A 15,521-nucleotide genomic window follows, 5' to 3' on the forward strand; every position below is an offset into this window, starting at 1 on the left:
TCAGAGTGGACCTAATTTTTAAGAATAGAGGGATAGATTTAGTGTATAGCCTACTTGTTAAATAGACAGGACAGTGCAGCAGCAGCACCAGCGAAGCTCTCTGAACAGATCAGCAATGTGACCCACAGTCCTCACAACCGAAGACGCAGCCGAAACACAGCAAGCGGTTCCGCGAAAACGGGAGCTTTGCAGCTGCGGGTTCGGGTGAGAGGACATCGGTTCTCACAGTGGAACTGTTCAGACAGCAAGTCTGGCTCCCGTGTAACGTCGCAGACAACACCATCTCAGAGATAGGATACTGACTGCATTTAAACACTAAACTTTCGAAAAAAACAGCAAAGCGAAAAAGAAAAAAAAGAGCATGGAACATTTACATGTGCATATATTAGTATTAACTATATTTCGATTAATGCGTGTGTGTTTAAATGCATGTGTATGTATGTAGTGAAAAGACGTAGTTACTGTAATTAACGAACACATTTTAGCAATGGCCTGCTGTTTAGCTCATTATAATAATGTAAAATTTCACTTACCTCTACATTTTTGAGCATCTTCCTGTGACATGTCAATAGCCTCCCTCTACCACCAACTTCCCCAGTAATTCCTTGGTCAGCGACTGATGCTGCAACTCCATTACATGTTCATCCACCTGCTGAGCAGACACTAACCTGTTCACGTTTTGGATATTAATCCGCTGCTGCTGTGGTGGGGAACTACGTTGCGTTGGAGTGTGACGATGGTCGATAATTATCTTAAAGCTACAGTAGTAGTTGAAATAAACTGCCCCTTTGTTTCACCACACATGCATGGCAGAAATGTTCGCTTCCAAGATTTTTTGTAATAAAAACATAACAGATTAATCCTCTGCATTCTTTGTGCGTTTGGATTTTTTTTTGAGGATATCTTACACCAAATTGCTTCAAATTTGGTGAAGGTGAAGTTATTTTCCACTGTCAGGGAATATCAACATTTTTCATTATCATATAACACACTATTCAATCAATATCTGAAGCTAAAATGATGTGGGTGTATTTTAGGGATATCATAGTATGGTGTGAATGTGGGTTTAGGAATAAATGTGTGTGTGTGTGTCTGTGTCTGTGTGTCTGTGTGTATGTGCGACTCCAGGCACTTCTTGTTCTCACATCAAGTTCAAATCGACATGATACACAGGCACCTACACCTACAAAGAGGCTCATACACACATTCACTCCTTTGAGTAAAAAAAAGAAACAGGCATCTTGAGGGACTTCAAAGACTTGCCCTCTACGTGAACCCAAACAAAAGTCTGGTTTTGTTTACACAGGTGCAATTACAGGTAAACACAATGTTTCACTTTGTTTGGGGCTCAATTCATCCTGACTGTCAAAGACACAGCCTCAGACGCTGAAGACCTCGACCTCATCAACATCAGTCACAATGTACTGAAAAAGAAAAAGGTTAAATAATTTATCAAAACTAACCCTAACCCTATCATATTATAGTGATTACATGTAAAATAATTACATCAAATCAAACATAAGCTAGATGTTTTGTATGACCTGTGTGATCATCCGTTTTTGATGAAGTTTAAAATCCATAATTTGTATTAGTAGTGTATGATTTCACTTTCACTGAACTCAGTACCACTTATACTTCATATACTAGTAGTATGGAGTACTTTTACTGTATACGTTTTGGAGGAATATAGGGTCAAAGTTCACTTTTTGCAACAAACAATAGGGTAACATTTTTTGATGAAGTATAAAATCCTTATTTTTTATCAGTACTTTATGATTTAACTTTCACTGGACGTATTCAGCTGAGGTAAGGCTGTTTTCGGATTTTTTTCTTTTTTCTACTGTCCCATAATATAAACCTCACTAATGAAGTTAACATCATATAAGATATACTTCTGTACCCTCAGTGTTTGATTTTGCAATGATTTCACTGTTGGGATGTGTTTTTCTATTGGTGTCTGTTTGTGTGCGCATCCAGCCGAGATAAGGCTGTTTCGGATTTTTTTCTACTGTCCACAGTACTGTGCAAAGGTTTTAGGCAGTTGTGAAAAAAATGAATCAATCATCAATCAACAAAATGCAGTGAATAAACAAAAGAGAAATCTAAATCACCCTTTGTGAGGTTTATGTTATGGGACAGTAGAAAAATGAAAAAAATCAGAAAACAGCCGTATCCCTGCTGAATGCGCACAAAAACAGAGACAAATAGAAAAACACATCCAAACAGTGAAATCATTGCAAAATCAAACACTGAAGGTATATAACTATATCTTATGAGATGTTAACTTCATATTATAGGACAGTAGAAAAAAGATTAAAATACCCTCGATCAGCCTTAGTCCCTGATACACATACGGAAAAATCAGACTCCTGGCTTAATGCCTTTAGGAATTATTACAAAAAACACACCTAAACATCAGAGCAGACATCCCCCCCATTCTCCCCTGCACATCGGAGGAACAGCGGTGGAAGTGGTCTCCAGCTTCAGGTACCTGGGCGTGCATCTCAAGGACGACCTCACCTGGAGCAGCAACACTTCCAGCCTGGTCCGGAAGGCACACCAGCGCCTCTACTTCCTCAGGAGGCTGAGACGCGCTGGACTAGGAAGGTCAGCCCTTATCACCTTCTACAGATGTGTAGTGGAGAGTGTCCTGTGCTCCTGCATCACTGTGTGGCACGGCAGCTGCTCTGCAGCAGAGTGGTGAAAGCTGCACAGAGAACCGTGGGCAGCAGCCTCCCCACCATCACGGACATCTTCACCTCCAGATGCAGGAAAAGGGCTACCTGCATCATGAGAGATCCCACTCACCCGGCACACACACTGTTCACCCCCCTCCCCTCAGGCAGGAGGCTACGGAGCATCAAGAGCAGCACTACGAGACTGAGGAACAGCTTCTTCCCTGGAGCTGTCAGACTCCTTAACTCTCTGTAACCCCATAGCCCTGCTGCCCCCACCCCCCACGTACTGTACTTTGCACATGCCCCCAGTACCGTACACACCCTTGCACCAAATTCTTTTTTGCACAGCACCTTACCTCCAGAGGTTTAAAGTTTTGATCTCTTTTAATTTATATTTTGTTAAGTTAAACTGTTGGTTCTTATTTCTTATTTTCTTATTCTTCTTATTGCTGGGCCGACCGGGTTCTGGAGAGACTGATTTTCGTTCTGACCTCATGTCTAATGTGTGTTAGTATGACAATGAAGAAATCTTGAATCTTGAATCTTGAATCTTGAATCTAAACGGCTGACCTTTGACCTTTCCGAAGGTTACACAGGTCTGAAACTTGGCACCCTAGATTAGCCTTAGTCCCTGATACACATACGGAAAAATCAGACTCCTGGCTCAATGCCTTTAGGAATTATTACAAAAAACACACCCGAATGGCTGACCTTTGACCTTTCCAAAGGTTGCACGGGTCTGAAACTCGGCACCCTGGATCAGCCAGGAGTCCCTGATACACATACGGAGAAATCAGCATCCGGGCTCATTGCCTTTAGGAATTATTGAAGAAAAGACAGTTTCCCACGTTTCTTACATTTGAATTTTACAGACTGTGTTTTTGGCAGTTTTTTTTGGCCAGGGGGAAAAAAGCCCACAGTCCTGTGTCCAAAAACTGAAGACTCTATACAGTCTTAGACTCTTTGGCCAGAGTGGAAGTTTTGGAGGAACTACATTTCTACAGGTCGCAGGAGTGTGAATATTTCATATGTCGTTTGGGGTCCCAAGACGAGCGGAACGACGAGGGTACATTAGTATATCTTATAAGATGTTAACTTTATTTGTGAGGTTTATGTTATGGGACAGTTAAAAAATGAAAAAAAATCAGAAAACAGTCGTATTCCAGCTGAATGCGCACAAAAACAGACAAAAATAGAAAAACACATTCAAACAGTGAGATCATTGCAAAATCAAACACTGAAGGTATATAACTATATCTTATGAGATGTTAACTTTATTTGTGAGGTTTATGTTATGGGACAATAAAAAAATGAATAAAATCAGAAAACAGCCGTATCCCTGCTGAATGCACACAAAAACAGAGACAAATAGAAAAACACATCCAAACAGTGAAATCATTATAAATTCAAACACTGAGGGTACATCAATATACCTTATAAGATGTTAACTTCATATTATAGGACAGTAGAAAAAAGATTAAAATACCCTCGATCAGCCTTAGTCCCTGATACACATACGGAAAAATCAGACTCCTGGCTTAATGCCTTTAGGAATTATTACAAAAAACAAACCTAAACGGCTGACCTTTGACCTTTCCGAAGGTTACACAGGTCTGAAACTCGGCACCCTAGATTAGCCTTAGTCCCTGATACACATACGGAAAAATCAGACTCCTGGCTCGATGCCTTTATGAATTATTACAAAAAACACACCCGAACGGCTGACCATTGACCTTTCCGAAGGTTGCACAGGTCTGAAACTCGGCACCCTGGATCAGCCTTAGTCCCTATACACACACGGAAAAATCAGACTCCTGGCTCAATGCCTTTAGGAATTATTACAAAAAACACACCACAGCGGCTGACCTTTGACCTTTCCAAAGGTTGCACGGGTCTGAAACTCGGCACCCTGGATCAGCCAGGAGTCCCTGATACACATACCGAGAAATCAGCATCCGGGCTAATTGCCTTTAGGAATTATTGAAGAAAAGACAGTTTCCCACCTTTCTTACGTTTGAATTTTACAGACTGTGTTTTTGGCAGTTTTTTTTGGCCAGGGGGAAAAAAGCCCAAAGTCCTGTGTCCAAAAACTGAAAATCAGGTCATGTCAGACTCTATACAGTCTTAGACTCTTTGGCCAGACTCCTGGCTTAATGCCTTTAGGAATTATTACAAAAAACACACCCGAACGGCTGACCTTTGACCTTTCCAAAGGTTGCACGGGTCTGAAACTCGGCACCCTGGATTAGCCTTAGTCCCTGATACACATACAGAAAAATCAGACTCCTGGCTTAATGCCTTTAGGAATTATTACAAAAAACACACCCGAACGGCTAACCATTGACCTTTTCCGAAAGTTGCACAGGTCTGAAACTCGGCAACCGGGATAAGCTTTAGTCCCTGATACACATACGGAAAAATCAGACTCCTGACTCAATGCCTTTAGGAATTATTACAAAAAATACACCACAGTGGCTGACCTTTGACCTTTCCAAAGGTTGCACAGATCTGAAACTCAGCACCCTGGATCAGCCAGGAGTCCCTGATACACATTACATTACATTACATGTCATTTAGCAGACGCTTTTATCCAAAGCGACTTACAATAAGATGTACGGAGATGTACACATACGGAGAAATCAGCATCCGGGCTCATTGCCTTTAGGAATTATTGAAGAAAAGACAGTTTCCCACCTTTCTTACGTTTGAATTTTACAGACTGTGTTTTTGGCAGTTTTTTTTGGCCAGGGGGAAAAAAGCCCAAAGTCCTGTGTCCAAAAACTGAAAATCAGGTCATGTCAGACTCTATACAGTCTTAGACTCTTTGGCCAGAGTGGAAGTTTTGGAGGAACTACATTTCTACAGGTCGCAGGAGTGTGAATATTTCATATGTCGTTTGGGGTCCCAAGACGAGCGGAACGACGAGGGTACATTAGTATATCTTATAAGATGTTAACTTTATTTGTGAGGTTTATGTTATGGGACAGTAGAAAATGAAAAAAAATCAGAAAACAGTCGTATTCCAGCTGAATGCGCACAAAAACAGACACAAATAGAAAAACACATCCAAACAGTGAAACTATTGCAAAATCAAACACTGAGGGTACCGAAGAATATCTTATAAGATGTTAACTTTATTTGTGAGGTTTATGTTATGGGACAGTAGAAAAATGAAAAAAAAATCAGAAAACAGTCGTATTCCAGCATACTGCAAACAAAAACAGACAAAAATAGAAAAACACATTCAAACAGTGAAATCATTGCAAAATCAAACACTGAAGGTATATAACTATATCTTATAAGATGTTAAATTTATTTGTGAGGTTTATGTTATGGGACAGTAGAAAAATGAAAAAATATCAGAAAACAGCCGTATCCCTGCTGAATGCACACAAAAACAGAGACAAATAGAAAAACACATCCAAACAGTGAAATCATTGCAAAATCAAACACTGAAGGTATATAACTATATCTTATAAGATTTTAACTTTATTTGTGAGGTTTATGTTATGGGACAGTAGAAAAATGAAAAAAATTGCGAAAACAGCCGTATCCCTGCTGAATGCGCAGAAAAACAGACACAAATAGAAAAACACATCCAAACAGTAAAATCATTATAAATTCAAACACTGAGGGTACATCAATATACCTTATAAGATGTTAACTTCATATTATAGGACAGTAGAAAAAAGATTAAAATACCCTCGATCAGCCTTAGTCCCTGATACACATACGGAAAAATCAGACTCCTGGCTTAATGCCTTTAGGAATTATTACAAAAAACACACCTAAACGGCTGACCTTTGACCTTTCCGAAGGTTACACAGGTCTGAAACTCGGCACCCTAGATTAGCCTTAGTCCCTGATACACATACGGAAAAATCAGACTCCTGGCTCAATGCCTTTAGGAATTATTACAAAAAACACACCCGAATGGCTGACCATTGACCTTTCCGAAGGTTGCACAGGTCTGAAACTCGGCACCCTGGATCAGCCTTAGTCCCTGATACACACACGGAAAAATCAGACACCTGGCTCAATGCCTTTAGGAATTATTACAAAAAACACACCCGAACGGCTGACCTTTGACCTTTCCAAAGCTTGCACGGGTCTGAAACTTGGCACCCTGGATTAGCCTTAGTCCCTGATACACATACGTAAAAATCAGACTCCTGGCTTAATGCCTTTAGGAATTATTACAAAAAACACACCCGAACGGCTGACCATTGACCTTTTCCGAAAGTTGCACAGGTCTGAAACTCGGCAACCGGGATAAGCTTTAGTCCCTGATACACATAGGGAAAAATCAGACTCCTGACTCAATGCCTTTAGGAATTATTACAAAAAACACACCACAGCGGCTGACCTTTGACCTTTCCAAGGGTTGCACGGGTCTGAAACTCGGCACCCTGGATCAGCCAGGAGTCCCTGATACACATACGGAGAAATCAGCATCCGGGCTCATTGCCTTTAGGAATTATTGAAGAAAAGACAGTTTCCCACCTTTCTTACATTTGAATTTTACAGACTGTGTTTTTGGCAGTTTTTTTTGGCCAGGGGGAAAAAAGCCCACAGTCCTGTGTCCAAAAACTGAAGACTCTATACAGTCTTAGACTGTTTGGCCAGAGTGGAAGTTTTGGAGGAACTACATTTCTACAGGTCGAAGGAGTGTGAATATTTCATATGTCGTTTGGGGTCCCAAGACGAGCGGAACGACGAAGGTACATTAGTATATCTTATAAGATGTTAACTTTATTTCTGAGGTTTATGTTATGGGACAGTAGAAAAATGAAAAAAAATCAGAAAACAGTCGTATTCCAGCATACTGCAAACAAAAACAGACAAAAATAGAAAAACACATTCAAACAGTGAAATCATTGCAAAATCAAACACTGAAGGTATATAACTATATCTTATGAGATGTTAACTTTATTTGTGAGGTTTATGTTATGGGACAATAAAAAAATGAATAAAATCAGAAAACAGCCGTATCCCTGCTGAATGCACACAAAAACAGAGACAAATAGAAAAACATATCCAAACAGTGAAATCATTGCAAAATCAAACACTGAAGGTATATAACTATATCTTATAAGATTTTAACTTTATTTGTGAGGTTTATGTTATGGGAGAGTAGAAAAATGAAAAAAATTGCGAAAACAGCCGTATCCCTGTTGAATGCGCACAAAAACAGACACAAATAGAAAAACACATCCAAACAGTGAAATCAATATAAATTTAAACACTGAGGGTACATCAATATACCTTATAAGATGTTAACTTCATATTATAGGACAGTAGAAAAAAGATTAAAATACCCTCGATCAGCCTTAGTCCCTGATACACATACGGAAAAATCAGACTCCTGGCTTAATGCCTTTAGGAATTATTACAAAAAACACACCACAGCGGCTGACCTTTGACCTTTCCAAAGGTTGCACGGGTCTGAAACTCGACACCCTGGATTAGCCTTAGTCCCTGATACACATACGGAAAAATCAGACTCCTGGCTTAATGCCTTTAGGAATTATTACAAAAAACACACCCGAACGGCTGACCTTTGACCTTTCCAAAGGTTGCACGGGTCTGAAACTCGGCACCCTGGATTAGCCTTAGTCCCTGATACACATACAGAAAAATCAGACTCCTGGCTTAATGCCTTTAGGAATTATTACAAAAAACACACCCGAACGGCTAACCATTGACCTTTTCCGAAAGTTGCACAGGTCTGAAACTCGGCAACCGGGATAAGCTTTAGTCCCTGATACACATACGGAGAAATCAGCATCCGGGCTCATTGCCTTTAGGAATTATTGAAGAAAAGACAGTTTCCCACCTTTCTTACGTTTGAATTTTACAGACTGTGTTTTTGGCAGTTTTTTTTGGCCAGGGGGAAAAAAGCCCACAGTCCTGTGTCCAAAAACTGAAGACTCTATACAGTCTTAGACTCTTTGGCCAGAGTGGAAGTTTTGGAGGAACTACATTTCTACAGGTCGCAGGAGTGTGAATATTTCATATGTCGTTTGGGGTCCCAAGACGAGCGGAACGACGAGGGTACTTAGTATATCTTATAAGATGTTAACTTTATTTGTGAGGTTTATGTTATGGGACAGTAGAAAAATGAAAAAAAATCAGAAAACAGTCGTATTCCAGCTGAATGCGCACAAAAACAGACAAAAATAGAAAAACACATTCAAACAGTGAAATCATTGCAAAATCAAACACTGAAGGTATATAACAATATCTTATAAGATGTTAACTTTATTTCTGAGGTTTATGTTATGGGACAGTAGAAAAATGAAAAAAAATCAGAAAATATTATATTTATAGGATATATATTATAGGACAGTAGAAAAAAGATTAAAATACCCTCGATCAGCCTTAGTCCCTGATACACATACGGAAAAATCAGACTCCTGGCTTAATGCCTTTAGGAATTATTACAAAAAACACACCACAGCGGCTGACCTTTGACCTTTCCAAAGGTTGCACGGGTCTGAAACTCGACACCCTGGATTAGCCTTAGTCCCTGATACACATACGGAAAAATCAGACTCCTGGCTTAATGCCTTTAGGAATTATTACAAAAAACACACCCGAACGGCTGACCTTTGACCTTTCCAAAGGTTGCACGGGTCTGAAACTCGGCACCCTGGATTAGCCTTAGTCCCTGATACACATACAGAAAAATCAGACTCCTGGCTAAATGCCTTTAGGAATTGTTACAAAAAACACACCCGAACGGCTGACCATTGACCTTTCCGAAAGTTGCACAGGTCTGAAACTCGGCAACCGGGATAAGCTTTAGTCCCTGATACACATACGGAAAAATCAGACTCCTGACTCAATGCCTTTAGGAATTATTACAAAAAATGCACCACAGTGGCTGACCTTTGACCTTTCCAAAGGTTGCACAGATCTGAAACTCAGCACCCTGGATCAGCCAGGAGTCCCTGATACACATACGGAGAAATCAGCATCCGGGCTCATTGCCTTTAGGAATTATTGAAGAAAAGACAGTTTCCCACCTTTCTTACGTTTGAATTTTACAGACTGTGTTTTTGGCAGTTTTTTTTGGCCAGGGGGAAAAAAGCCCAAAGTCCTGTGTCCAAAACTGAAAATCAGGTCATGTCAGACTCTATACAGTCTTAGACTCTTTGGCCAGACTCCTGGCTTAATGCCTTTAGGAATTATTACAAAAAACACACCCGAACGGCTGACCTTTGACCTTTCCAAAGGTTGCACGGGTCTGAAACTCGGCACCCTGGATTAGCCTTAGTCCCTGATACACATACAGAAAAATCAGACTCCTGGCTTAATGCCTTTAGGAATTATTACAAAAAACACACCCGAACGGCTAACCATTGACCTTTTCCGAAAGTTGCACAGGTCTGAAACTCGGCAACCGGGATAAGCTTTAGTCCCTGATACACATACGGAGAAATCAGCATCCGGGCTCATTGCCTTTAGGAATTATTGAAGAAAAGACAGTTTCCCACCTTTCTTACGTTTGAATTTTACAGACTGTGTTTTTGGCAGTTTTTTTTGGCCAGGGGGAAAAAAGCCCACAGTCCTGTGTCCAAAAACTGAAGACTCTATACAGTCTTAGACTCTTTGGCCAGAGTGGAAGTTTTGGAGGAACTACATTTCTACAGGTCGCAGGAGTGTGAATATTTCATATGTCGTTTGGGGTCCCAAGACGAGCGGAACGACGAGGGTACTTAGTATATCTTATAAGATGTTAACTTTATTTGTGAGGTTAATGTTATGGGACAGTAGAAAAATGAAAAAAAATCAGAAAACAGTCGTATTCCAGCTGAATGCGCACAAAAACAGACTTAAATAGAAAAACACATTCAAACAGTGAAATCATTGCAAAATCAAACACTGAAGGTATATAACAATATCTTATAAGATGTTAACTTTATTTCTGAGGTTTATGTTATGGGACAGTAGAAAAATGAAAAAAAATCAGAAAACAGTCGTATTCCAGCTGAATGCGCACAAAAACAGACAAAAATAGAAAAACACATTCAAACAGTGAAATCATTGCAAAATCAAACACTGAAGGTATATAACTATATCTTATAAGATTTTAACTTTATTTGTGAGGTTTATGTTATGGGAGAGTAGAAAAATGAAAAAAATTGCGAAAACAGCCGTATCCCTGCTGAATGCGCACAAAAACAGACACAAATAGAAAAACACATCCAAACAGTGAAATCAATATAAATTTAAACACTGAGGGTACATCAATATACCTAATAAGATGTTAACTTCATATTATAGGACAGTAGAAAAAAGATTAAAATACCCTCGATCAGCCTTAGTCCCTGATACACATACGGAAAAATCAGACTCCTGGCTTAATGCCTTTAGGAATTATTACAAAAAACTAGTGCTGGGCCGTTAACGGCGTTAACGTGCTGCGTTAACGCGAGACTCTTATCGCGCGATAAGAAAATTATCGCCGTTAATCTATTCTCAAAGTTGGGTCTGGGACCTGGGTCCACATAGTGAGCAAGCTATGAATTTCACTTTGATATGTTAGCGCGGATGTATACCTGGCCCAGAAGGCTCTGACCTGGCTGAGCGCGGATGTATACCTGGCCGAATTACGCTGTGGGGGCTGGGGCGTGCCGCGTGAGTCCGAACCGTGTGCATCAAACGTCAGCTGACATGGACGCTGCTGCGAAGCCCGCCGGGTTGCTTCAGGGGAAATTTATTTTCAAGAAGCTTCCCAATGGAAACCTCGATAAAACTAGGGTTGTATGCACTTTGTGCAACGCCGAGTTAGTTTACTGTAGAAGTTCGTCAAGTCTGAAGTACCACCTAAACGCAAAGCATCCCTTTGCTGATGTGAAAGGTGCCGGAGCAAGCACTGAAGCCGAGAAAAGTCGTGTTCGTCAGACTACAATGTTTGAATGCAACCGAGGCAAGCCCGTCAGCACAGCTCTGTCAGCTAAACTAACGGGCCTCTGACTGGGGGATCATTGATCGTCTGTTAACAATGAAAACTACCTTGGTGTTACTGTACACCTCATCGATGCCAGCTGGGAGCTTCACTCTTTCGCCCTAGGTAACGTTACGTTATGTAACCTCTCATGTAGGCCTACAGTTGTTCAATTAATGTCATATTATCCCAGAAATGGGGGTTGTTCAAATTGCCTGTACTGGTTAAATTGCCTACTGGTTATTTTGTGTTTATCTGAATAAACAATTACATAAACACATACATTTTACTGAACATTATTTCATATTTCATTACCAATAACTTTATCAAGCAGTTTTTGATGCATTTTCCAAACAGGAGATGGGCTTCTGGTCTAATGGACCAGCTGGCCTGAGAAACCCGTTCTCAAGGACTTACTTCTGGTCATTATTTAAGTAGCGCACACATATTTTGAATGCCTTCATCAGAATTCAAATGAGCCATTTTAATCTAGATTAATCTAGATTAACTCCAAGATTGCAGTGAGATTAATCTAGATTAAAAAAATTAATCTATGCCCAGCTCTACAAAAAACACACCCGAACGGCTGACCTTTGACCTTTCCGAAGGTTGCACAGGTCTGAAACTCGGCACCCTAGATCAGCCTTAGTCCCTGATACACACACGGAAAAATCAGACTCCTGGCTCAATGACTTTAGGAATTATTACAAAAAACACACCCGAACGGCTGACCTTTGACCTTTCCAAAGGTTGCACGGGTCTGAAACTCGACACCCTGGATTAGCCTTAGTCCCTGATACACATACGGAAAAATCAGACTCCTGGCTTAATGCCTTTAGGAATTATTACAAAAAACACACCCGAACGGCTGACCTTTGACCTTTCCAAAGGTTGCACGGGTCTGAAACTCGGCATCCTGGATTAGCCTTAGTCCCTGATACACATACAGAAAAATCAGACTCCTGGCTAAATGCCTTTAGGAATTATTACAAAAAAAACACCCGAACGGCTGACCATTGACCTTTTCCGAAAGTTGCACAGGTCTGAAACTCGGCAACCGGGATAAGCTTTAGTCCCTGATACACATACGGAAAAATCAGACTCCTGACTCAATGCCTTTAGGAATTATTACAAAAAACACACCACAGCGGCTGACCTTTGACCTTTCCAAAGGTTGCACGGGTCTGAAACTCTGCACCCTGGATCAGCCAGGAGTCCCTGAGACACATACGGAGAAATCAGCATCCGGGCTCATTGCCTTTAGGAATTATTGAAGAAAAGACAGTTTCCCACCTTTCTTACGTTTGAATTTTACAGACTGTGTTTTTGGCAGTTTTTTTTGGCCAGGGGGGAAAAAGCCCAAAGTCCTTTGTCCAAAAACTGAAAATCAGGTCATGTCAGACTCTATACAGTCTTAGACTCTTTGGCCAGAGTGGAAGTTTTGGAGGAAATACATTTCTACAGGTCGCAGGAGTGTGAATATTTCATATGTCGTTTGGGGTCCCAAGACGAGCGGAACGACGAGGGTACATTAGTATATCTTATAAGATGTTAACTTTATTTGTGAGGTTTATGTTATGGGACAGTAGAAAATGAAAAAAAATCAGAAAACAGTCGTATTCCAACTGAATGCTCACAAAAACAGACACAAATAGAAAAACACATCCAAACAGTGAAATCATTGCAAAATCAAACACTGAGGGTACCGAAGAATATCTTATAAGATGTTAACTTTATTTGTGAGGTTTATGTTATGGGACAGTAGAAAAATGAAAAAAAAATTAGAAAACAGTCGTATTCCAGCTGAATGCGCACAAAAACAGACAAAAATAGAAAAACACATTCAAACAGTGAAATCATTGCAAAATCAAACACTGAAGGTATATAACAATATCTTATAAGATGTTAACTTTATTTCTGAGGTTTATGTTATGGGACAGTAGAAAAATGAAAAAAAATCAGAAAACAGTCGTATTCCAGCTGAATGCACACAAAAACAGAGACAAATAGAAAAACACATCCAAACAGTGAAATCATTGCAAAATCAAACACTGAAGGTATATAACTATATCTTATAAGATTTTAACTTTATTTGTGAGGTTTATGTTATGGGAGAGTAGAAAAATGAAAAAAATCAGAAAACAGCCGTATCCCTGCTGAATGCGCACAAAAACAGACACAAATAGAAAAACACATCCAAACAGTGAAATCAATATAAATTTAAACACTGAGGGTACATCAATATACCTTATAAGATGTTAACTTCGTATTATAGGACAGTAGAAAAAAGATTAAAATACCCTCGATCAGCCTTAGTCCCTGATACACATACGGAAAAATCAGACTCCTGGCTTAATGCCTTTAGGAATTATTACAAAAAACACACCCGAACGGCTGACCTTTGACCTTTCCGAAGGTTGCACAGGTCTGAAACTCGGCACCCTAGATCAGCCTTAGTCCCTGATACACACACGGAAAAATCAGACTCCTGGCTCAATGCCTTTAGGAATTATTACAAAAAACACACCCGAACGGCTGACCTTTGACCTTTCCAAAGGTTGCACGGGTCTGAAACTCGACACCCTGGATTAGCCTTAGTCCCTGATACACATACGGAAAAATCAGACTCCTGGCTTAATGCCTTTAGGAATTATTACAAAAAACACACCCGAAAGGCTGACCTTTGACCTTTCCAAAGGTTGCACGGGTCTGAAACTCGGCACCCTGGATTAGCCTTAGTCCCTGATACACATACAGAAAAATCAGACTCCTGGCTAAATGCCTTTAGGAATTATTACAAAAAACACACCCGAACGGCTGACCATTGACCTTTTCTGAAAGTTGCACAGGTCTGAAACTCGGCAACCGGGATAAGCTTTAGTCCCTGATACACATACGGAAAAATCAGACTCCTGACTCAATGCCTTTAGGAATTATTACAAAAAACACACCACAGCGGCTGACCTTTGACCTTTCCAAAGGTTGCACGGGTCTGAAACTCGGCACCCTGGATCAGCCAGGAGTCCCTGATACACATACGGAGAAATCAGCATCCGGGCTCATTGCCTTTAGGAATTATTGAAGAAAAGACAGTTTCCCACCTTTCTTACGTTTGAATTTTACAGACTGTGTTTTTTGGCAGTTTTTTTTGGCCAGGGGGAAAAAGCCCAAAGTCCTGTGTCCAAAAACTGAAAATCAGGTCATGTCAGACTCTATACAGTCTTAGACTCTTTGGCCAGAGTGGAAGTTTTGGAGGAACTACATTTCTACAGGTCGCAGGAGTGTGAATATTTCATATGTCGTTTGGGGTCACAAGACGAGCGGAACGACGAGGGTACATTAGTATATCTTATAAGATGTTAACTTTATTTGTGAGGTTTATGTTATGGGACAGTAGAAAATGAAAAAAAATCAGAAAACAGTCGTATTCCAGCTGAATGCGCACAAAAACAGACACAAATAGAAAAACACATCCAAACAGTGAAATCATTGCAAAATCAAACAGTGAGGGTACCGAAGAATATCTTATAAGATGTTAACTTTATTTGTGAGGTTTATGTTATGGGACAGTAGAAAAATGAAAAAAAAATCAGAAAACAGTCGTATTCCAGCTTACTGCACACAAAAACAGACAAAAATAGAAAAACACATTCAAACAGTGAAATCATTGCAAAATCAAACACTGAAGGTATATAACTATATCTTATAAGATGTTAAATTTATTTGTGAGGTTTATGTTATGGGACAGTAGAAAAATGAAAAAAAATCAGAAAACAGCCGTATCCCTGCTGAATGCACACAAAAACAGAGACAAATAGAAAAACACATCCAAACAGTGAAATCATTGCAAAATCAAACACTGAAGGTATATAACTATATCTTATAAGATT

The sequence above is a fragment of the Solea solea genome, chromosome 10 (genome assembly GCF_958295425.1).
Source record: "Solea solea chromosome 10, fSolSol10.1, whole genome shotgun sequence".
Classification (NCBI taxonomy): Eukaryota; Metazoa; Chordata; class Actinopteri; order Pleuronectiformes; family Soleidae; genus Solea; species Solea solea.